The sequence below is a fragment of the Falco biarmicus genome, chromosome 9, assembly GCF_023638135.1.
Source record: "Falco biarmicus isolate bFalBia1 chromosome 9, bFalBia1.pri, whole genome shotgun sequence".
In the NCBI taxonomy this organism is placed as follows: Eukaryota; Metazoa; Chordata; class Aves; order Falconiformes; family Falconidae; genus Falco; species Falco biarmicus.
The window spans coordinates 29,871,635-29,896,177 of NC_079296.1; the positions used below are offsets into that span (position 1 = coordinate 29,871,635).

At 38.6% G+C, this 24,543-nt stretch overlaps 1 long non-coding RNA gene across 2 annotated transcripts in view; it reads left to right on the forward strand.

The window, feature by feature from the left end:
- The window catches only part of LOC130155221 (uncharacterized), a 43,447-nt gene that overhangs the window by 6,105 nt on the left and 12,799 nt on the right, over window positions 1–24,543 (forward strand). For both annotated transcript variants that reach the window (XR_008823950.1, XR_008823951.1), the window contains exon 2: window positions 22,755–22,841. This is a non-coding gene — a long non-coding RNA (uncharacterized LOC130155221). The remainder of the gene's footprint in view (window positions 1–22,754; window positions 22,842–24,543) is intronic.

Sequence of the window (24,543 nt, forward strand, 5' to 3'; positions counted from 1 at the left end):
GGATCATGGACAGCAGGCTAACCATAAATCAACATCATTCCATGTTTCATATCCTCATCATCACATCAGGTACCTGTGCAAGTTGTGGTTAGCAGGTCTAACGTTTTGTATTGATTACTGACTGCAGGACTGTAGGTTGCCTGGGCCTGCAGCGCTGCCTCCTTTATCCTTCAGCCACTTGCTCAGTTGCTGCCCTCTCTTTCCCTATTCTTTAAATTGCTTTTACTCTAACTGTTAAAAGTGGGTTTTATACCTCGGTTCTCTCCTGGCTAGATGAAAGTGAGGAGCTGTCAGTACCAGCTTCACAGCCCATAAGACTCTGTGCTGTTAATAGTTTTCACCACAGTGTTTCGGAAGTTGGGCTGTCGCAGGAAGCAGCCAGGGTGCATTTCTGTACCCTGTGGACCTGCCTGAGGCCACACAGTAAAGTGGCACTCCTCCCTGGTTTGTGTGTCTCCACCTTGGTATGCCATAACTGCTGCTGGCCTGTCCTGTGCCCTAGGAGGTTATCCAGCCCCAATAAAAACTCCAGAGGATTAACTAATGCACTGTAATGAAAATGCTGGTACATTGTCAGAGCATCCACTGCTGCAGGTTTCTGATGTGGCTAGTTCTTCAAACTTAAATTCTTCTGCATGTGTTTGCTTTTAGTGTTTCAAACAAGCTTTACCAATCTCCAGGGGAGCTGCTGCTTTGGTCAGTTCTAGTAGTGGCCTTCCTGGTGGTGCGTTTCCGACTTGAACTGGATAGTGCTGTTGGTACAACACTTTCATAATTTGTTTTGGCTTTGTAAAGTCAGTCAAAGGAAATCAATTTCTTTCTTTAAACAGTTCACTGTGCAAAGTGTAGACGGCTGACTCTTAGACTCTAGCTCTTTCATTTTGTTCACATTTCCCTACTGTCACTGACTGACAATTCAGCCTACATTTTACTTCAAGGACATCTGACCTTTTGTATTTTTTTGTTTTCTCTAAAATCATGAGTTCTCAGCTGGTGAGTCTGGAAGTTTGTGGGCATGCTGGAGATCGGTATCTATTCCAAGTTCAAATGATGCTGTACTTGTTCCTTTTGAGGTTTGGATTCTGTGTGCTTCTAGAAGGTATTAATTCTTTAAGGCTCATCTGTTTTACAACCAGTCTCATATATCCACCTTCATATGAGCCTGTTGTAAATCATAGAATCATTTAAGTTGGAAAAGACTTTTGAGATCATAGAGTCCAACCATTAAATACCAATAAGATATTTAAATACCAGTAATACCAGTATTGGTATTAAATGCCAATAAGGAATGACACTGCTGCTTCAGCTGTTCTATTAGTATAGGAAATACACTTTTTTCAAAAACATTGTATTTTAATGGAATGGCTTTCTGTCACAAAAACATGCAGAAAGCACAGCTCAGGAGAGGCAGAACAGTGGAAATGGCATCCTTATCCTGCATCATCTAATGTGTGGCCTAGGACAGGTGAAGTACCTGGACTCAAGACTCTTCTTCTATATGGAAAGAAAGCATAGATCTTTCTGTCTTAGGCTTACATAATGATGTCTTTATGGCAGCAGAGTAGCAGAAAGAGATCCATGGGGGGTTTTTTTTCAGATGAACATTTGGATCTGCTGGAAAACATGCAAGTCTAAGACCTGGCTGCACTGTTTCCTAGGGATATCGCATCTTGTACTGGTACTTCTGTGATGTGAGGGTTTTAGCAGAGTCATAGATCGCTGTTCTTCAGATGGTCCAATGTTTAGAATAGTGCAGTATTATTAAAGTTAGGATTGGCCTATTGAAATCTAGTTAAAGGCCTGGATTCCTGGGCAGGGTGGAAACTCACGGACATGGGGGTGACTGCTTAGAGAGGTGCAGGAGAGGAGAAGGAAAAGGTAAAATCAAGAGCTGATGAGAATTTTTTTGGCCTGAGAGGATGGATTCATCATATCTCAGTGGCACTTTCAAGTAACAGTATACCTTTTAGATGTTCTTGCATCTGTGATCTCTGCTCTGAAAAATCTCCACTTGCATTCTTTCATCTTACAGCTGGAATATTGAATAAGTGACCTTTTCTGACTCAGACACATTGCTGTCTCTGACCTCTTCAAACCATGGTTTCACCTTTGTTGCTGCCAGATGCCTGACTACCTTCCATCTCCCATGTCTCAGCACCTCAAAAACTGTCCTTCATTCCTACCAGAGTCTTTCCTGTTGGTCTGTCACCGAGCTGCTTTTCTTACCACTTGCCTCTCAGATCTTTATAATTGACAGGCATTTACATTTTATTCCACTTTAGGAAAGCAGCTTCCATATGGAAAACACATTTTATTTGATATTTGATTTATCCAGGAGCTGATCTTAGTCATAATAACTGTTTTTTATTCAGTGTTGCTGGTTTTCTTTCTCTATTTTCCAGCTGGACTGTTTGAGGCATAGGAGGTCAAGTGACTTGTTCCAGACTGTGAGTCAGTGCTGTGAATTTGGACTAGAACCCAGTAACCTAAAGGCTCCCAGTATTCTCCTCTGACCATCACTAGACCATGCAGCATCTCTGAAAGGCCTGGCTCTATGGAAAAACACAAATTAAGAACACTGAGTTTGAATCTTAATTCCCAGAATGTAGTTATTGAGCCTTGTTCAGATTACAATGAAAATATGTTTTTTTAAGTGAATAAACCATGTAACAGCTTTTGGGTTTCGGCTTTGTCTCTTTCTCTGCCCACCTAAGTAGTGGCAAAATGTTTTTTATCAGCCACTAATACAGGAGGCAAAGCATGAAGAGGAGGACATCTAGAAATGTTTGGCCTGTGACCACGATTTAACACGTACTTTGGACAGACTGACTCCCTTTGTAGCTGCATGCAATTGTAGTTGGGTACTTCTTCCAGTTAATTTGAGCATACTGCTGCTTATAATTTGAGGGTCAAACCCTCCTTTTAATCTGTGGTATATACTAAGTTTTGTCAAGGGTGCCTTCTGGAACACTTAGGCTTCAGAGATCTTAATACATTTTGTTTGCAGAGCAGCTCCAGAGGGTGATGGGGGCACTCCCCTGTTTTTATAAAGTGTGATAAAAGTGCAGGGAAGCTGGTGCAGAAGTTTTTGCAAAGTCTGGGACTCCAGCCTGAGGTGTTTAGACCTGATTTATCAGGGAAAAGAAATTATGTTGCTTATGCTTTAAAGGATTTTGGTTATTGTTGTCTGGTTAAAAACTGAATACAAACCCCACTTGTTTCTATGTATTTCCACAAGATGCAGTTTCATAGAGACTTCTGTCACAGGTTTTAGACTGACCGCACCTGTAGCTGGTTGTCCACTCAGTGAAGAATTAATTAGTCTGCAGACATGAACTCCTTTGCTGAGGACTGATCAAACCATTTTCTGTTTTCTTTCCCCATCCACTGGTTCCTCATGCTGGTCTCCAAGCTGATCTTATACAAGTGTGAAGTAACGATATGCCTAGCCAAGTCTTAAGTCCTTGTTCTTAAGCATTGTAGTGCTAGGCGTTATCATCTGAACGTATTGATGGGGCAAAGTTATTCTTATTCTGGTTTCAGCGACCAGCAGTACAATTATACAGAAGCTCTCCGGAAGACTGTCCCAGGGCAGATAGAAGGAATGGGAATGTTCAGATTAATTGGTTGAAGAGTTGCTAAATTATAGGCAGCTGAAAAGAGACTTTTATAATGCAAAATATTGGATAACCTTCGCTTTTGCTGAATTGGCTGTGAATAGAACAGAGCTGACACTGGTATGTTGCTTTGGCAAGAGCCACTGTTACATTATCAATATGGCCATCAGATCGAGTTCTGGAGAAAACAACCGGACTTATAGGCTGCGCCAGTTGTGCTTGGCACCTGTGTTTGTCTTTTTATTTCCTGTTTTCTTTTGAATAACACATGCCCCTGGCTGATGACACCTCTTTTGTCATGTCATAGGTGATTAGTTAAATTCACTTTTAGTCCTAGAATACTGATAAATCTCTCATCAGCACTGTGACTTGCATATCTGTATTACTATAAACCAATAAGCACTAATGATGACACGTAGTCTTCTGCTGGATATTTAAAATACTGAAGCTCATCTAGTTTTGAAAGTATCAGAGTGTGATGTTGTCACACTATTTTTGGTCAGCTAAGCACATTATCAGACTGGTTCCTATGTCAAAGGTTTTTGATGAACTTGAGAATTTGTAACACAGTAGTGATGTTTATTTGCCTTTAGATTCCCTCTATGAGGTCAACATAGCTGTAGCAGATCTGAGACCTATCTACCACACATGCAAATTAACCAGCTTGCTAGGTTTTAATTTAAATTTTAATTTAAAATTTTGATAATTTTGTAAGCCTCTATACCAGGGGAAATACAGATGGCACTCTCACTGGTGCTTCCCTTAAAATACTCAGTAAAGAGGTTTAGGTCCAGTGTAATTTAAGCTTACATTGAAGAAGTGCACACAGATGAAGTGGCATCTACATGCCATAAGAGTCCAAGGGAAATATTTCAAGGTTAGCAATTTTTGTAAGATGTCTGCTCTTTGAAATTCAATCCTCATGGAAATTCATATTCTCATGAAAATTTCAACCAACTCCTAACAAACTAGAACTGGAGCAAATCTGTCTGGTTTTGATTTTAACGGGAGTCAAAGCTGTTGGTTCAGTATTGGACGACTTCAAGAAGACTGACTCACATAGCTGAAGTTAATTTTTTGCTGAAACATTAGGTGAAACAGGGCATTACAGTTGAGGTTCTGATTATAACTCCTCTCTGACACACTCACATAATCATGTGCATACATAACTTTTAAAACTTATTTTATCAGTTTATACCGATATACACAGAGTTGAGGAAGTGTTGCATGCTGTGGAGTTTGCGGGGGCTGGGAAGAGGGTATTGGTTCAGTTTGGTTTGGTTTTGTTTAGGCTTGAATTTGAACTCTAGAGGTAGGATTTTCCAAAGGATAGCTGTCTTGGATATTTTTGGACACAGACGCTTGTGGAATGGAGAATGTGTGGTTCAACATTGTTTGTCTCCATTTGGAGAATGCCAGTTAATTATTACTCATACTTTACGGTGAAAAGAAAATACTTTGTTTTCCAGCATTGTCTGTTGTTTTTCTGCTTTTGAAACTTTCTCAGATAGTAGAACAGGAACTGTATGTGTTTTGTAAATATAATTAATATGTTATGTAAGCAACAGATTTTTTTTTTTTTTTTTTTTTTAGCTTTGCAACTGTGAAATGGTTAGCTTTAGTGCTAGCTCAAGCTTTAGTGCTAGCTCAGTCTGGAAAAATGAGCTACTCTAAATAGCAAATTACAGTTCTGCTTACTTTGTTGTGGGAATACAGTATGCAAACTTGCAGTGTAAACTGTTGCATTCAAATGAGAGAAAATGAGGGCTAGGGAGGCTTGCCTGGTTTTTCACCTGCTGCAGTGAACTTCTGACTTCACAGAATTTGTATAAAGCCTAGAAAAGCATTAGAATTTAACAGCTACTGGTCTTTCATCAAATCATTTGTAACAACCAGTGCTTGGAATACCAGTTGCTCCCTTGGGTTTCGTATGTGCAACACAAGAATGTAATTTTACTTTCACTCTTTCCCATTTTGCTTTCACTCCTATTTAATAAAAATTACCAAACACTTTCTAAGGTCTGCTTTGCAATGTACTTTGCCAGCCTCCCATAACTGTAGCCAGTAAGGAGAATGGAAACGTTTACTTTTTCTTTCTTTTCACTTTTTTTCCTGCTTGGAACAGCCCTTTATATTGCCAATAGCACTTGACATTGACATTTTTCTTTCTTCCACAGTACTCTACAAACTGGGCAAATGATAATTTTGCTCATAACACAGATATTAAGGTAATGTAAAGTACATTTCACAGAAATCCCCATTAAATGCTGCTCTTACCTTTTGAATTTCCACTGTCCTTTTTGTTCCAGCAGCTCTGCTCTTGGTGTTAGTTGCTGAACACAGAAACAGGTAGTTTGCATCAAAGGCTCTGCCTCATTATTGCAAGAGGTTAGCAGTGTAAGAAGAAAAGGGAGAGCCCTAACCCTCGCTTTTTTTTTTATTAGTAGGTTTATTTTTTACTGCATTCATCACTGAACTTTTTTCTGTAAGGAAAATCCTTTGGAGGCTTTAAGTAAAAGCAAGCAGCTTCCACAAATTTTGCTACTTAGAATAATTAAAAAGTTAAGTTCAGCAAGTTCTGGTGGTGTTACGCTTGGGGGAGGGGCAAGGTACCTATAGTGTAAGATCCCCTCTGAAGTCAGGGGAAAATTCTGTGGGAAATCTGTTTTACCTTTACTGATTTTTTTTTTTTTTTTATCAGTTATGACATGGTGCACCAAGAATGGCAATTTCCCTCTTCCCATCCCCCCCAATGAATACTTCAACAAGTAGCAAATTATTTAAGATAAATGCCTACTGCTGTAGACAGCTGCCAGAATAGAAGTGAAAATAAACTGGTGAAAGGAAACTGCCCAGTTCATGGAAAGGGCAGCAACGATATAGTGCAGCAAGTCCATGACACTTCTGGATACACATGCTGAAAGACTTACCCTGGCTGGCCTGCTACAAATCTCCCAGTAATTCATTAAGGGGAAACGCTCCTTGCAACATTTCACTCCTGTTTTAACACCCTTTGTCTTTACCTTCCATACTCAGTGAGTTCATTCCTATGTCAAGTGAGCCTTAGTGAAACCAGTTTTTCATTCCTGATAGAGCATACTGCTTTGCTCCAGTAGAAAGATTAGATAGATGCTTTTACTGTAAATATTTTAACAGTCTATGGTATTTTTTCAAGGTTTGGGGTCAAAAGAAGGATATGAGTGTTGTGATCCAGTAAATAATGTAGAAATAAAGTAGCATGACCAGTGACTGAAACGGGTGAATGTTGTCATGTTTTTGCTGTAACTTTGAGAAAGTGCCTTGAAGAAACAGTCATCCGCTAAATATAATGCAATCAGATGCATATTAAGATTGAAATATAAAAATGTATCCTGGTTGTTCTGATCTGCTTCAAATCTTTGAAATTACAGAATTATTTTCATTATCACAGGGGCGAATTTGCTGTAATTGCCTAAGGAAGAATCCCATTAACTTCACTCTGAATTTTTCTGAATGCTGACCATGGGGTTTGACCTGTTTAAACAAAGAAGCTTGCCATTTATTTCAGCTAGTATTTAGTTACATCAAGTGTCTATTCCTCCTTATGTAACTTGATAACCCTAAAGAAAGTTGTAGCTGAGTCCTGGTTTAGTAATTTTGTATTTCTAAAACAGATCAGTGACAGAACAATACTTGAATTTACACAATAGTTACTGAAATATGTTGGCAGAAAGCTGAGTCTGGATAACCTGAGTGTATCCAAGGAAGTAAAACTGTCATCTTTTGCTCGTAGTTTACAGTTTTATGAGATTAGGCAGGTTGGGAGGGCAAAGTATGGCAATACCAGTACTTCTGGTATACTTTAAACAAACAAACAAAAAACCAACACAAAACCTGTAGTAGCTGCATGATGACATACTGGCAGTTGCTACTATACCTAGAGCTGCTTTGATTTTTCTAAACAACAGTGCAGATCCTTGAGAATGGTTCTATCAAGAGAATGTTTCAGAACAGTTCTATGAAGCATGCAATTCAAGAAGCAGTCTGTTTTACATTAGTGTGTCTCTGGCTACAGACTCCGGGTTTGTTTTTTTTTTTTTCTTTTTTTTTTTTTTAAGTCTTGTTATTTCCCAGTCTATAAAATGGCTCATCATTGATGGCATTCTGTGGGGCCTCTGGATTTCATTCATAAACCTTTACAGTTTGATGGGATTTCCATGGTCGAGACACATTCCATTGTGCATATGCACACATACATACGTGTGCATGCTCTAGTCTTACCTGTGTAAAGAAAACTTCTCTTTAGTTGGATGCATATAAATGAACATCATCTGGCTGAAAAATGTTTATACTGGCCAAGAGTGGGCTGCATATTCACTTAGGGCCAGTAAGAAAGCTAATCTCTAATACTTGGAAGTTTTGTTGCCTGTGTCTTGTTTGTTTGCTTGTTTTTAAATTGGGTTGTAACACTAAATAGTGTGAATGAAAGTACCAGAATCTAGGCTGCTGTAACTCCTGTTAACTCTCCTGTGAATTTCAACTTGGAAATTCAATGAGTTGCCCTTTCCTTGGTTTAACTCAAATAGTAGTTGGATTTGCTTGTTGTAACCAGGATGGAAACAATGGTATAAAGCAAATAAAGCAAACCCCGTGCACAATAGTTACTTTTTTGCTCACCGCGTTAAGTTTGAGCCTTCGGTACCTATTTCTTTAAATCTCCATCTTTGTAAGTGATTAAAACGTTTTCATGTTTGTGTGTGGGTGTATGTTTGCTGTTCGTTTCTTAAAAATCCTGAGAAATTTGCATTTGGCATGATATGGAAGTGCCAGGCTTGATAGACTTTTTTATTGTGAACATAAAACATTATTAAAATTTCCTTTTCACCCTTATGGTTTAGCATTGCTGTTTTCCCTTTGTGATTGTATTTGGTGTCTAAATGTTGTTTGGTGTGCTATGGTTAGTTTGAAAAAACTATCCCTGCTCTGTTAGATACATGCATCTCCTGCTTGATATGTTATCACATGCCTTGAGAGCAGTACAGTGAAGTTGTCTGAATTCCAGCATCCACGTCACAGTATAATGTCCCTTTGCACTGTTTTGGAACCTGAAATTTGTCTTGTGTGTTTTATTCTAGTTATTTGTAATAGCCTTCTGTCACTTTATATTACTAACCCACCAGTAGCATTCCCCTTTTTTCTCAGGTTTGCATTCTGTTTTCTTCAGGCTCACTTGTTTTGCCCCCTTGCATGATTCCTTATCCTGGATCGTAAATTGCATTCTGAAAATAACAGGTACTTACCTCAGCACTATCTTAGCAAAAACAAACCTTCAGAGGAATGTTAAACCAAAGTACTATTAATATGAAAAGCAAATGGTAATGGAAGTAGAACTAAAGACAGTAGTAAGCTTAGTAGCTAAAAGAGAAAAGAATGACTGATGAGTCTTAATACTGTTTTGGGCTAATGTGATGGATATGGTTTTAGCTAATGTCTTGCTATTACAGACATGTCAGGGAAACAAATTGATGCCACCTGGTAAAGTGGTATATTCACTGGTTTTTGTAACTTCAAAATTAGTTCTGTTAAGTAGCGAACCCTGATCAGTAACTACTTGCAGAGGTGTTTGTCAGGTGAGCTGTATTAGCAGGAATCATTACAAGCACATGAAGGTTTAACCTAGCTCAAAAATTCAGACTGATTCAAGGTGGAAATAAAAATAAGGCACTACACTGTGCTTTGGATCACAAGGAGATTTTTTTGCCTGCTTGTATTATGCTGTTTATAGTTGACCGTGAGAAATAAACAGCTCTTTTATTAATTAAAATGTTACATGTACTTAATAGGTAGGTCTCATCTAGGATACATTTTTTATATTTCTTCTTTTCAGAACATTATTTGAAATTGACTGCTATATGGGAACTGAACATCTTAGAGGGTGTGGTTTTGCTGCCTAAAAGCAATGATCTCCTGAAGCACAGGTAGCATGCTTATAAGGAAGCAACAAAACATAAGTTGTGATTAATTTCTTCTCAGTATTCCTAGAGGGCTGGGGCCTGTGATACCCACTAGCTTTACTTTTTATCTTGAAATTATTTCTTGGTGGCAGCACAGAGGTAGAAAGGTTTGTATTACTGCTGAAGATGTGACAGAGTGGTTTGTCAACCAAGTCGTGAGGGAGGCTTTCAAAGGCTTAAGAAATATATGTGCCTAAAACTTATCAAGTCTCTCAAGGAGTCTGGCATCTAGTGTGCCTTTGCCAGAGGTGCAATTTTCTTTATTTCATTTGGAAACCTTGAAAATGGAAGCTACTGTTTCACACTACAAAGTAGGCTGCTTCTGATAATAGTGCTTACTTCCCTATTGTATGGTTTATAATTGTTTATTAGTTACTTCTTTAGGTATTGACCAGCTTTGTGGAGATTGCTAAGGTAGAGTGGTTAATAACTTCCATTAAATAAATACATGTTTATTGGCAGTCAGTAGTTTACCTCCTGGTGTCTTTTTTTAGCTGTAAGCTTTTTGTTCCACACCTTGGCTGGTACAATGCGCTTCGTTAGTGCTACCGTATTTTTTTCCTTCACATTTTAAATTTAATTCACATTCTGTTACTGCTTGTTGATCACGTCTAACTTCCTAAAGAGATATTTAACCAGGGATGACTTGTAGTTCTGCTGCTCTGATAATTTGTTTGTGACTGTCATCAGCTAACAGAAGCTGAAAAACATGACATATGTGTTTGTATACAGTTTGCTGTATAATCAAAGAAAGGCTTACTTTTGGAACCTTCTTCTGTATAGGCCACAAACTTCTAAATGCTTCATTCCAAATAATGACTCATTTAATCAAAAACCAGGAGTTAATTTGAAGCTTGGAGTAGATGAATGCACTTAGCGAGGCTCCCAAAACTTAAGTCGGAAAAATGTTTCTGTTGGTTTTATTTTTTCTCCTCTCTGTTTGCCTTTGAGACAAAAAGGAACAGTGCGAAACCAGAGTTGCCCTCAAGGAACTCTACTTGGCCAGAATCAGAAAGGACCAGCAGGCTCCGAACAGCCTTCCTGTCTTCTGCCTCCTCCTTCTCTGTCTCGCTCACAAGGTTCTAGTCTGGAAGTTTAGACCAAGTTATAGATCAGTCTTTCTTCATGGAAAAAATGGACTTATTTAATGTATATGCTTACCTATAAGCTGGTATTTTGTTTTTATCCGTGTTGTGCTACTAGAGAAGGCAGACAGAGATCTTCTAGGAAAAAAAATATATCTCAAGATCCATTTTAAATGGCCTGGGGAGCTCTGCATAGTATGGAGCAAAATCATAGTTCAGGAAAACATCATCGCCTGTAGCATAGCCTATATACTGAACACAAATCTACACAATTCTTACGCAATTTTATTTTTTTTTTAAATTATATTATCAGTTTTAATATATTAATATAGATTTGGGAGATATCTTTATGTACAGATAAGATGTATGACCTTAAAATTAGTATTTAATACATTTCTGTAATCAATAAGGTTCTACAATTATAGTCTCTTCATTGCTGTATGTGAGGTGGGAATGGGAATTATGTAAAGGTGTGGAGTTTATTGTTTATTTTTGTCAGCATTCCTTTTTTGGAAACCATGAGTAACTCTGAATGACTAGAAAGCATTTTGAGAAACTTTCAGCTTCAGAAAAGGGATCTGTACCTTATTGAGTTAATACTGAATACTTTTGTGCGTTCAAGGCTGACAAAGTAAAATATCTCTAGTTCTTAATCTCTTTTGGTAGGTAAAGTAATAGGTTAAAAACTTTCGTGACACAAATCATTATTTGTATGCCTTGTTGTTTGGGCAGGGAAACTGTATGCAAGCAAATACTGCTGAAGTTCAAAACAAGAATCCCAAAGCTAAATTTTAAATAAAAGGACGTGTACAGACCTGTGGGGTGGAGCATCTGTCTTACCAAGGTATCTTAGTTTGGTATAGCAAGAAAGGAGAGAAAATTTGTAATGCATAGTACAAACATGAAGGGGCATTATGAGCAGTATTGCTTTGCTGGTCATGCTTCTGCTTCAGGAAGTCATCCTTACTTTAGGAAGCATCAAAAATAGAAAAATGAGAGGCTAAGAAGAATAATGGAAACAAATCTAACTGGGCATGAAAAGAAGCAATGGTCTGAGTTAGAAACTTTAAGATTCCATAAGGCTTTTTTTCCATCAAGAATGAAGGAATAAAAAAAGGTTTCAAATATGGAACTTGCATTAATCTAGTGGCCACAAGCGTGTGCTCCAGGAACTGGCAAAAATTGTTGCTGGGGCAGGAGATCTGGAGAGATCGCTTTCATCATGCTGTTTATTCTCTGTAGTGTGTTATGCCATTGAATGTATAGTAGGAAGTATGTCCTGCCATTCTTCAGTGACATTTTAAAAATGGCCAATCCAACAAGGAATCTGAGGTTAGTGTACCCTGATGAATCAGTTACTTTCTCATCTGGTAGAGAGGTGAATTGCAGCAAGTGTCAGGGCGGAACGAGGGTATGTGGAGAGTAGCAAGTTTCAGAGGTACAAGTTTCCAAGTATTCCAAAGCCGTAGGGATATACAGACATGAATAAAACAACTTTGCAGAACAGTGTATGCGGTATTGGAATAGCTACATATTTTCTGAATTAGGTCACAGAAAATGCGGAATTAGCTCATCCCTACCTCAGCCACTTCAGAAAGGAGCCAAGAGCCTGTTGCAGTTATCAGACAAGTAACGGCTCAACCATGGGAGAAGACTAAAGGCACAGCCTGACAGTCATGTACCCTTTTATATGTCTAATGTTCTCATTCCTCTCCTCCTGGGATTCTCTCACCATCAGCTAGATCTCTTGTGTAAATAAGGGTAAATAAGCCATTTATTTACCTCTAAATTCAGGACATTGTCCCATTTAGAATTGGGTTTATGTTTTAGAATTCCTTGTGACAGTCATCCTTCAGGTGAGTTGGAAGTTGCCATAGCTTTGTCTCCCAGGTAGTATAAAACTCTCAAACACTTGGATTTGGATTTGCCTTGCTGTCACTTGCTAAAATATATTACAAAGAAATCAACCCAATACCACTAAATTTTAGTGAACCTTTTGGTAATCTGTGAATCACTGCTAGCAACATTCTTACTTGATGATGGCTACATGCTAAAGAAAGAAGAGAAATAAACAGATTTAAAGTGCATTGCAAAGAAATTAGATACATTTAAATGAATGGGAGAGCCTGGTGTGTGTGGGTGTGCTGGTACTGGCAAGTAAAATCTTGTTTTAAAAGGACTGGTGGAAATCAAGACACCTGCTGTATCAATGAGATTACTCAGCCATATGCGTGCATTTTTCTAGTGTTATGAAATGAGTCAGCTAAACCAAAAACCACCAGGTTCTCTTCACATTTTTGTTTGCTGTAAATAAGGAGCAGGTCCAATGAACAGAGTTGCACAGGTATGGAATAGCTTGGAGAAGTCCAAGCTGAACTGAAGTCACAGTGGGCTTCCATAAAGGTTAGGGTGGAGAACTGGTAAAGTTCTCTTCAGGGCAACTGTGGGTGGGGGCAATGGCTTAATCCTGTGTCTGCCTGGTGATGTGTTTTCTTAGTTGGACAAACGAGTGAAAGAAAACAAATGTAGAATTCCTCGGTAATCTTTTATTTAGCTAGTTCTAATTATTCCTGCTCATCCAGAAGTACATTTGCAAATTAGATGGGGGAGAAAAACCCCAAACAACCAAACAACTTTTATTTCTGTCGAGGTCTTGGTTAATTGTAAGAAATTTTATGTCCCATTGACTTTAGTAATGTCCTGGGTTTTGGGATGTTTTCCCCTTTTGGTTTGTTGTCATTTCCAGATATTTTTGGTCCTGCTTTTCAGAGAGTGTACCTGCTTTACTGTATCCCTTTTAACTTGAGTTACGAAGTTTTAGAAGTTCAATAATAATTTTTCTTGCTATGAAAAATGAAGTTCTCAATGAAAAAGCCTTTTATATGATGATTGATAGGTCTACTGTATTTCTGGTTTTAAAATTCACTTTGTTCATTTTTTTGTAAAGCAGAATATTGTCTATATTACATTCTATTCAGACAAGTCCACTATAGGCACTCAGATGTCAAAATGTTTCAAAACCATATAAAAAATAAAGAAATGAATAGAAGCTTCCTTGTTCCTTAAATTATTACTGTGTTACCCTGAACTGTAAGTGAACCCTTTTTGCTTATAAAAGAAGCAGCTGTTCATGCGATTGAAACCATGGTTCATTACAAGCTGACCTCAAATTCAGGAGTAAAACTTCCTCTATTTTACTACAACTATTCAGACGTGGACTAGAGATAAACAATAATCAAAATCAGGATGAAACTTGACTGGGAAACCCTCTATACTCTCTGGCAGAATTATAGCAGCTCTTGGATCACCAAGAGTGATATAATGTTAAATGACCCTAAAACATTCCCTTCTCAAATGCAGCAGGTCTGTGCTGCCAACTCTGTAGCAAACAAAGGCTGATTGTAATGACTCCTTAAGCATAAGAGTATAAAAACGTTAATTATCATATTTTTACGTTAAACATCTACAGAGAGTCAAGATGAAAATGGACCTGTTTGTGTTGATTTTACACTTCTTTTTGGGTAAATCATGTGGTTAAAATAGATTTTCCTTGTGTGTGTCCTGTTTGAGTTTCGTATCTTTCCTAAATGGTTTTGCTTTTTAGCTACTTTTGGAATTATATTGGATGTAAAACTAACAAAAGTAAGCTAATGTGCCACTACTGTTTTGACTGAAGATGTATGTCTAGAATAATGTCATACCATTAAAAAATGTAAACTAATGCTCATTACTAGCCAACTCTTTTATAAATGAAGTAGGGCAGTGACATAGTGCCTTGGATGTATGTTTCTCTCTTTTGGTCCATTGTGTTTGTTATCCCTCTTCTGTAGCTCCCTTGTTTGTTGTTGTCCAATTTTGAGACACAGCAATCCTTTCTAATATTATTCATGACCCATATAACGAGACTTAGAGAGAAGATCTTTTACTATTTACTCGTGTGCTATACAGAGTCCCTAAGATTTCATGGTCAAGTACAAATGGGAGATTCTTTATGAATATGTGTATGTTTGCCATGATACATTTAATTACACAGATTTGGGGCAAAAAACTTTGAGTCAGAGTGAAGTACAATATGCATCAAGTAGTAGCAGTATTAATGACACTTGTTCAGTAAACTAGAATTCTTCCTCATATTATAACTGTGTTCAGACAATTTTTTGCATTCTGACCTAATTTGTGGGGAGGTTAAAAACAGTACTATGAATGTATCTCTGGGGTTTTTAAATATGTTATGGAAGTGTCTTAAGAAACTGCTGGGAGGGGGGGCAGGGAAGAAAGAAGTTGTTCTATGTTTAGAAATCTGCTGGCTCGAGATGTGTTGTACTGTTTTGAGATAAGCTGATACTATCTTCCATTGATAAATAGTTTTCCTTATGCTGTATTCACCCACTGAAGCACTTGTAGTGTTTGACTCTCATTATTAATCTGCATAAAAATTGTTGATTCCCTTTACCCACAGATTTTGAGAGGTGTTTTTACAAAAGATGAGGTTTGTTTAAACTGTCTAATCTTTGAATGTTAGGAAAGCAAAAAGCATTTCTGTTGAAGTGTCATTTTGAGGGAAGGTAATTGAAAAGCTAAAATTTCACATTTCTCAGAAACATTTTCTTAAATTTGTTGTATTTTCTTCGCTCATTATGTGTGCATTGCATGCAGTGTCTTCTTCCCTACTAAGCAGAATTCCTTGTCATCCTTGTCCAGTTCTATCCCTTACCCTTGCTGTAAAGAAGTCAGGAGGAGACCACCTAAGTTTCACATCACAGTTTTACTCATTCCACTGTTTGATCCCGTCACTGTGCAACTCCGTTATCATATCTACTTGCCAGAGGATCAGGGAGGCTTACCTGGAGTCACACACGAAAGAGGTCAGAATCCCACTAGACTAGACTAGCCCCCTCCCCCGTTTTACTCTTTTTCTTCTTAAGCTGTTGCTCCACTGGTGAAACTTCAGCCACAGTCTAAGTAGAGAAAAAAGAGGAAAGAAGGGAGGGAGACTGGATAGCTGCTTAGTTGTGGCTGTACTGTACAACGTGGAGCCATGTGTAACAGTGACCATAGCTGTCTATTGCAAAATATGACTGCTGTTCTGTCTGTCTGGATTCTTAAGGATTAATCTCTTTCACACATTGCATGTATCCTGTTTTCAGCTGGCCTGTTTTCATTTAGCTGCTGGACTCTCGCTCCTTACAGTTGTGCTCTCTCTTTCTTGTGTTACAGGTCTTTACTCTCACGGGCCTTTCTTCTTTGCTTTTGAACTTCTGACTTCTCTGCTTTCAAGACACGTTCTGGTTTTGTTTCTTGTCTGGTCACAGTGCTGCTGATTACTCATATATTTTCTGTAAGAGTGATAATATTTTGGATTCCATCTTTTTAATTATTAGTAAGTGGTATTATGGTCATTAGCTAAGTATGTCTACCTTGAGTGTAATACAGTATACTATGCATCATGTCTGATATTTGGACCCAACTGTGTTCTTTTTGAAGTGATAGTCTCCAAGTACATTTACACTGCGAGTATGTAGTGCTGTTTCTCCAGAGACTGAAAAATTTTTTGCTTTCACATGGAAGGTGTGTGCTCATGCCCTGCTGTCCCTCACGTTCAGCGCAGGTGAAGTACGTTTAGCACAATTTAACTTCCTCTGCGAGGGGGGATAAAATGCTCTGTTGAAGAACTCTCATGTAGAGAAATCATGAAGATTTTGGTCCTACTGTTGTTTGCTGCTGTTTTACCATCTGTCTTCAGCCCCTGTAAATGCCTGCTGGGGATTAAAAAAAAACCCAACCCAACATAAAACCTGGGGCAAATTCTGTTAATTTAAGCTTTGGTTGTCAATCTTCTCTTGCATCAGTAATCTGTTTAAGTCATCTTGGTTCATTTTTGGTGGCAGTAAGTCCAAATCTTCTGCTTTTGGGATAGATGCGTTTCTGGCCCAGAAGGGCACTATCCGCTTCTCAGGTATGCGGAGTTCTGTGGGTCTCGGCAGCATAACATCATGATTCTTGGCCCTGCTAGAGGGAACACTGTGCAGCATTGACCATACCCAGCAATGATGAAGCTCCTTTGGCCACCAATGTAAAAAGAACTACGGACACTCAATTTTGGCTGCATGCCTCCTTGTTCATCCCCATAGAAATACGTCCATTGGATCCACTGCAGCTGCTGAATGTCATCTATGTCTCTGAGCAAAGGCAGATGAAGACTTAGTGATCTTTGTCTTCTGCTTAAGGAAAAAGCTGAGCTCACGTATAAACTTACCTTTTGGATATTTCTTCATGGTCCATTAACTGTTAGGGCAACACTTCCAGTTAATGAAGCTTTTACAGTTCAAGGCAGTATCTTGTGGTTTATTACAGCCTCTTGTCACCTGACTATGGAACGAGTCAGCAAAGTGTATCAGCTTTCCACTGGGGAGATTGGTTTCTTTTTCAGGTATCTGCTCAGCTAGAAGTATCTAAGCAATCTTACTGTTAAAGACAGGGACCCAAATTGCTTAGATGCTTTTGATAAAGGAGCATCTCTCTTGGTACTGGCATGATTGGATAATTACTAGACCTTTTTGACGTTCATTGAGCACAAGCTCATTGGTCATCACTGCTTTCCAAATCTCTGGCTCACTGAATCTGAGGATGACTTGGTGGTAGTTCAGAGAGCTCCAGCTAATTTCAGTATCTCTCTTTTGCTGTGCTAGATAGAGCAGGTCTTAGGTCTGCCAGTCTTACTGTATTTTCTATTTATTATTTTTGCTTCTCTAAGAAGAGCTGAAACCTAGCAGTTTTTGGAGGTACCTTTCAACAACATTGAAATACATCAGACCAAGAAATTACTGAAGAAGTGGATTAGGACAGTGTTTTTCAGTTGGAAGAGATGTATAAATACATTTTCACTTCATCTGCTTCTAAGAGAGAGCCATGATATTTCCAAGAAAGGTAATGAAGGATGTACACTCTGTGGAGCTGTAAGGAAAGTAGAATAATGAATAAATTGTCCAGTGGAATCAATATATTTACCCCTATAAAAATCCTGAAACGTTTAATGATCTAAGTGATCAGGAATACTGTTGTGCCTGTTATAGCTGAATATAGCGTTCAGAATGCTCCGAAGCCGGCGGGAGCACCTGGCGGGAGCAGTGCCACCTTTCCGTTGCTGACAGCATCCCGGATTGTCCTGTGCATTCTCTTGTCTGTCCAGGTTGATGGTAACTTATTTAAGGTGACTGTGTGATGGGCGCAACTTGAAGTCTACCACCTTATGTCACTCGTTCTTCAGTCTTTCAGATGAATTTCATAGATAAAAGAATCTTTGTCATTTTAACCTTTTTTCAGTGGTTTGAGTTCAAGATGAAATGTCAGATGTAACTTTTAATTTCCTGTCTATTTCATTTTGAGGCCAGGTCTTTTGGTGTTACTTAATCAGTGTGATATTTTAATGCAGCTACTGACATGTGACTCTTGCTCTGGCATGTTTTAGAAACACACAAAATGTCTGAAGCTTAAAGAGCAAATCATGCAAAACTGAAACGTACAAGGAACAAAGTAGACTTATTTTTATCCTTCTTAATAAAAAACAACAAAACCTGGTTATCTTAACATAGCCTAGAATGGACTTTTTAAAACATGTCAAAGATTATCTGTGATTGGAAGATCATTTAGATATTTAGATATGGCTCATGCAGACAAGAAACCAGAAACAAGAAAAATGTGAGGGACAGTATTAATTTTAGGGGCTTCTTAATGTTTTGAGACTTTAAAAACTGGTAAATGCAAAAAGTTATCCACAGCCATTCAATGATAGTAAAAAAGAAAAAAAAAATCTGTACCAAAACCTAGTATTAGGATAAAGCCTATACAGAATTTAAATAGCTGCTTTCAAGGCTAGCAGTGAAGTGTGCTGTTTGATGTCGTTCATGGCCTCTATTTTAGGGAACTTAGATTTCCCTGTGGTCATATTGGATTGACTCAGGAAAACATAGAGGGGTCTAAACATCTCAGAGGGAGGTCTTCTGTTGCCTGATGCTGACGCTGCTTGTGTAGTAATGTAGGTTATAGTCTTTTTCAAAGAGTCAGAACAAAACCAGCCCTCCATGACCAAAACCAAAATATAAGATACTTTAAATGTGTTAGCCTTTCAGTGCCTCCTTTGTTCTGATACTGCACCATCTGCCTCATGCTACACAGTGATTCTCTTCAAGTATTTATTTCTGTAGCATCTGAAAGTTTGTGCTATAGGTGTTAGAAACACAGAAGAAGGTAGCACTGTGCCTAAAGATCTTGCAAGTTAAACAAATGGGATACAAAGGGAGAGAGGACTTTTTATTTTTTTCTGCTTGCCCTTTTAATTTTTTTAATTTTGTTCGTTCTGCTGCTTCATTTAGCTACCCTTATTTTCTAGCTGATTTCTATAGCTACTGGCTATTTTCTTTACTTGTGCACACATATGCATTGTTGTCTCTTGTTGTAATCCTTTTTTAATCTATTGTGCAACTTTTATGAGTTTTTCCTTTTAGCTTTTTTCTGTTTTCACACTTGTGTCATTATGTTTTACAGCTGAAAGAAATGTTTATAGTTTGTATTCTGCTGCAGACTGGCTGACCCAGGCCTTTGGGGGAATCTCTAGCACTTAGGCTCCTGTTAAAATGCTGATTAGTCTGCTAGTGATCTTGCTATGCCAGAGCCACAGGGCATCTCTTTTGTGGTCAGGAAAGATACGACTAAAGCAAGAATTAAAGCTGTGCTGTCCTTACTTCTCCTGGTCTACTCTGTGCCTGCTAGCCCCAGGATAATTGCAGCCTGGAACATCTTTCACTTGGTTGCAAGAATAGTAATAGTGTGACCTGCACATGGGTCCGTCCCCTCAAATAAACACAGCCAGTTACTCCCAGTATCAGGATGCTGTTGTCCCTAAGAAGGAAAGTGCAGTGGACGTCTGTCTCCTCTGTGGTTACAGAGAAGCTAAAGAAAAATGCAGATGCTAGTCTTTGCAATTCAAACATCTTAATGGGACAGATTATTTGCAGAGGAGGACACAAGATAAGTCATTCTGTTCTTGTTATTTTAGCTGCCATTTGTCTCTGTAACTAATCTAATTTTAAAAAATAACGCAGTATATCAAGAAATACTGATAACAACCCAAATCTAACAACCCTGCAGTGTCCTTCAGTTGCTATTCATGGTTTATTTCATAATCTCACTGAATGGACTCTCAAAAGAAGCAGCTGCTTTTTTCATTGTCCCCACTTCATAAAAATCACAGTATTCTGAAAGCTATCAAACTGTTAATGAAGTGAATATTAATACTTTCAGAACAATTAGTAAATGAACCAAAGAGCTAGACTGGGAAAGTCATGTTTCAGCTCTAAGTTCAAGATCTGTGAACCAGCTTAAATCCAAAGGCTTTGACACAGTTTTCTGCTACTGCACTCATGCTGCTTTTCGTTTTTATGTGGGTTTGTTTTTTCTAAATTTGTATTTTACTTATTGTCTGTATGAAAAAACAGACTATGCAGTGAAGGGAGCAGTGTGAGTTGAAATTGCATGCAAAACTGTTTGGAACGCAGAAGTCCTTAAAAAAGAAAAAAAAAACCAAAACACTACTGAAGATTTTTAAATTAAAGAGATTTATTAGCTATTCTACTTTACCAGCAGTAGGACAAATTCGGTATGAATCAAGACTTCTGGGCCAAAGCTCAGAACAGCAGGTTTTCTACCTAAAGATGCAAGTTTTGCTTTGTTGTTGATCTTGGACAGAAATGACAGTATAAGACCCCCCTCAGTTTCCTGAGACATCAAGTGATGATACTGCCTGTGCTGCAGCTAAGGCAACGTTCCAGGGCATAGCTAAACCAGTCAGCTGCCTAAAAATGGCTGTGTTAGCATCCTGGTTTTGGCTGGGACAGAGTTAATTTTCTTCTCGGTAGCTGATGCTGTGGTTTTGGATCTAGTATGAGAATAATATTGATAACACACTGATGGTTTTAGTTGTTGCTAAGTAATGTTTATACTAAGTCAAGGACTTTAGATTTCTCAGGCCCTGCCAGCAAGAGGACTGGGGGGGCATGGGAAATTGGGAAAGGACACAGCCCCAACAACTGACCCAAACTAGCCAAAGGGATATTCCGTGCCATAGAATGTCATGCTCAGTATATGAACTGGGGGGGGTTGGCTGGGGCTGCCGATCGCTGCTGGGGGACTGGCTGGGCATCAGTCAGCAGGTGGTGGGCAATTGTGTTGTACATCACTTGTTTTTTGGGGGTTGTGGGTTTTTTTTCTTTTTAGGTTTTATTCCTCTCTCTCCTTTTTATTACAATTGTTGTTGTTATTTCAATTATTAGTTTTTTCTTATATCAACCCATGAGTTTTTTACCTTTTTTCCGATTCTCCTCACCATCCCACTGCGGGGTGGGGTAAGAGAGAACAGACTTTAACAGACTTATTCTGACTTCCCCCTAAAAACTGCCTCAAGGGTTTTTCCATTGGATCCCAAGCTTATTGTCCCTCTACTGGAGGATCTTGGTTTGAAGGAAACCTGACTTCAAAAAAAAAAAGTCCTCTAGTAAAACAACCAACCAACCAACCAACAAAAGAAAACAAACCCCAAAACCTAAAAGCAGACAAAAACCCAAAAAAACCCCACCCACACTAAAAATTAAGTCAAAAGATTTAATCAATGAGTATCATAAGAATTTTATGGAATCTGAATGGCATCTCCTCCAAAGCTGAAATGGGAGAAAATAGCAACAGTTAGTTTACAATTTGGTTATTTAGAGACACTTGAAAGTCAACATTATTTAGCACTGATTGTGAAAGAATTGTTCTGTTAAACCAGGAGATTAGATGAAAGAATATGGAATTATTTAATAGGTGGCTGAACTAAAAAAATCTTGCAGGAAATGTCACCTCTTTTACTGTAGTGTGTTTCCCTGGGTTAGTAACTTCCGTGCAGCTGAAGCGTTGTCCTGTATGGCTTCACTGCAATTTGTGACTGTCTTTTTCCATTCCATATCACATCATTTCCACAGTGACACAAGTTCCTAGGATCATAGTGATGTTTTTAATTCTGGTTTTCATAGCTACATATTTCTAATGACTTGACACTATCCATTGGTGTAGGTGCTCTTGTTTTCAAATTCATTTTCATTAAGTTTCAGTAAGTCGAGGATTCTTTAGTGCATTTATGGAATTAAGAATACAAACCATTAAATGTTGCTCTAACGAAGAGCTTCCACAGAAATTTTATTCAGCTGCGGTTCTCTCTGCTTGCCAAGATTAATGAATTTCAGTGCTCAAAAGGCCAAGTAGATGTTCACCACAAGCAGGAAACCCACAGGTGGTGGTGGTGCCTTTTGTCAGTCAGACAGGATCTGGTGAAAATAGCTTTGATATGTGTGGTGACCAGGTCAGATGTAGTATGTTTATAGTCAAGCCTGATTGGCTAAGTGAAAACTGTAATGTGCCTGTATATTATTTTGTTTTCCAGACACTCTAAGCATCTTTGGTTTATACAGAGGCCCACTATTGTAGTCACACATGGACCACTCTTCCCGGCACCCCGCCCCATCGTGTTAGGTTTTTTGGGGAGGTATGAGATTGAACATATGAAATGTCTCACATGCTGCCTTGGTGGCATTTGAGACAAATTTCTTTATTTTCTTCGGGGTTTTTATTTGTTTGGGTTTTGGCATTTCCTGAAATTGGCAAATCCTGAAATTACTTGAAAAAGGTTTAGCCTCTGAAACATTTTGTTTCTCTTGGCACATCCTAAAAATCATTAGCCTTTGGAAAAAAAATGAAAAAATCCAACAGAACTGAAAGTTACCCCCTAAGCTGATGACAGAATCCAGAAATGTGTTGTTTGCATACTTTATGATAACAGTAGCGGCAAACAATTAATATGCTTGCAAATACAACCCAGGATTTAAAAATACAATATTTAGGAAAATACCAAAGGGAGCACCACCTTTATACAAGGAAATAATTGGATAATATGAACAACAGTCTTTGAGGGCTAAAATTCCATGTTGGCTGGGCTAAGCATCAGTCTTGGTGTCATTCTCTACCCACAGGGGAGGCTTCGGGTCAATGAAGAAAGCTAAGCCCTGCAGAAGGTGAATTGCAGACACACGTGCCCCGAGCGCTTCTCTGTTGGTCAGGTATAGGCTGTTCCATATGCTGACTACTTTGGCTTTGATTTTGTCATCTACTTTGCTCTACAAACTTTATAGGGAGTAGAGGTATCTAATAATATCTGCCCACTGTCCAACATGAAAATGCTTATGCTTGTTATTGAATCCATCCTGTATTTTCTTATATGCTGCTGGTCATCTAGAAGCCTTGCATCTATGAGATGGAGCCTGGCCGGCAGCTTCAAGCTTTATAGGAAAGGACTGATGAGAGAGGGTGGAGAAACAAGATGGTAGCATAAGCCTTTGCTTCTTAGGAAACCAAGCTAAAACCCTGAATTGGGCCAGTGTTTTAATATCTGCTCAAGAAGGGCAAATCTCCCTTAGAAGGGATTTGAAAACACTATTACTTCCTGGGTTTGTTTTTTCTTGCTGTATTTGTCTGGGTTTTATGTTGCTTCATGTTGGTAAGTATAGAAGTACTCAAATTTGATGAGTTTAAGGTACCTTGCAAGCCACTCAATCTGTCTTTTCAACCAGTGGGTGCAGAAAAATTAGAGAAATCGTGTCTAAGCATCAGAATCAGGGATGTCTATGTCAGGTGGTTCTGGATTCTGTAACTTCTTTCGTCACAATTAACCCTAATACCAAGCTCACTCAATAGGACAGAAGAAACAGTCCATGGATGAGCCATCAACTTCAAAATGGCAGGACTGTGGTTTTGTGTTACCTCTCACTGCCTTTCCCATTGCTCTTGTACTCCCACTTTACATTTTAGTAGAGATTCCCACTCCTATTGCACTAAGGATGTCCACCTTCTTTCGCATCAGCCAGTGTGTTAGTATCACTGAAGCTGGTGCATTTGCATAGTTCAGCATAATTTAACACAAAGATAAGGCTCTGGTCCCAAAAGCAGGATACTGGTGATATTCATGTGTGGGACTGCACTCATTCTCAACAGCGTTCACTTGGGTATGGCACAGATTTGGCTGTAGTGGGAGAGTTTTTGGTGTTTAAAATACTCTTTTCAGGCAACGGCTGTGTAATTGTTACATTGAAATCTCAGAGAAAGTTTTTTTCTAGTAGATTAAACCTTGGACCAGAATTTAATGAATCTGGCTTCTCTGGCTCCTGACCTGTTTGATGGCAGTGAACAAATCGTTATATCACCCTGTGCTTGTTGCTTACCTAGTTAAGCCTGTTCATATGCACTGAAGCTAGACATTTTTACTCACCAGAGCTGAGAGTAAGAGTGTTTCGCTAGAATATGAGATGGCTTAGTCTGATGTGACATTTATCTTCACTCATCAGAAGTGCAATCAGTGGGGAGTTACCCAGATCTTTGTTTGTGAAGATAAATGTCAAATGTTATCTATCTACATTCTCATATGGTGTCTATCACCATGGTATCGGAATGCCTTCCAAAGAAATAATGTACACAAATTAGACCTAAACCAGTCAGCAAATCATCATCATAGAGATGTCGCCGACAATTTCCTGGCAGTGGCTGTTTGGATCGAATCTTTCCTGTTTCCTTTCATTCTGTAACAGACAGTGAGAGATATGCTTGTTTAATTATTGGGAGGGGACGATGAGGGGAGATTAAAAAAGATAGACTCGGACAGTATGATGGAATACTGAATTCATAATAAATTCTTTCTTTCACCTTCCTTCTAGTTTCCCTTTCTGCCCAGGAGGCTAAAGACACGTTCTCGTTCTCTCTTCTGAAGTC